A 730-nucleotide genomic window follows, 5' to 3' on the forward strand; every position below is an offset into this window, starting at 1 on the left:
CAATAAATTTTATTGATTACAAGTGTTAGAGATGCATGAAGAGTGTTTAGAAGTGTGTAGAAAGACTTGCCCAAATTTGGTCAAAATTGGGCTACGAACCCACAACCATTGCTTTGAAGCATTAAATAGCTTGTATAGTGTTGATTGGGGTTAGAATATTTTAGAATACAATAAATTTGATTTATTACAAGTGTTATAGATGCATGAAGAGTGTTTAGAAGTATGGAGAAAAACTTGTTGAAATTGGGTCCGAAATGGGCTAAGAACTCAAAAACATTGCGTTGAAACACTTAATGGCTTTTCTTGTGCTGTTTTGGGATAAAAATATGTTAGAATAAAATAAATTGTATAGTTACAAGTGCTAGAGATACATGAAGAGTGTTTAGAAATGTGGAGAAACACTTGTTGAAATTGGGTCCCAAATGGGCTAAGAACTCGGAAAAATTGCGTTGAACCACTAAATTACTTATCTAGTGTTGTTTGGGGTTAGAATATGTTAGAATACATTAAATTTGATTGCTTACAAGTGCTAGATATGCATGAAGAGTGTTTAGAAGTGTGTAGAAAGACTTGCCAAAATTTGGTCCAAAATGGGCTAAGAACCCACAACCAATTCTTTGAAGCATTAAATAGCTTGTATATTTTTTATTGGGGTTTTATAATACAATCAATTTGATTGATTACAAGTGTTAGAGATGCATGAAGAGTGTTTAGAAGTGTGTAGAAAGAC

Source organism: Capsella rubella, unplaced genomic scaffold (genome assembly GCF_000375325.1).
Source record: "Capsella rubella cultivar Monte Gargano unplaced genomic scaffold, Caprub1_0 scaffold_1, whole genome shotgun sequence".
Lineage (NCBI taxonomy): Eukaryota > Viridiplantae > Streptophyta > Magnoliopsida > Brassicales > Brassicaceae > Capsella > Capsella rubella.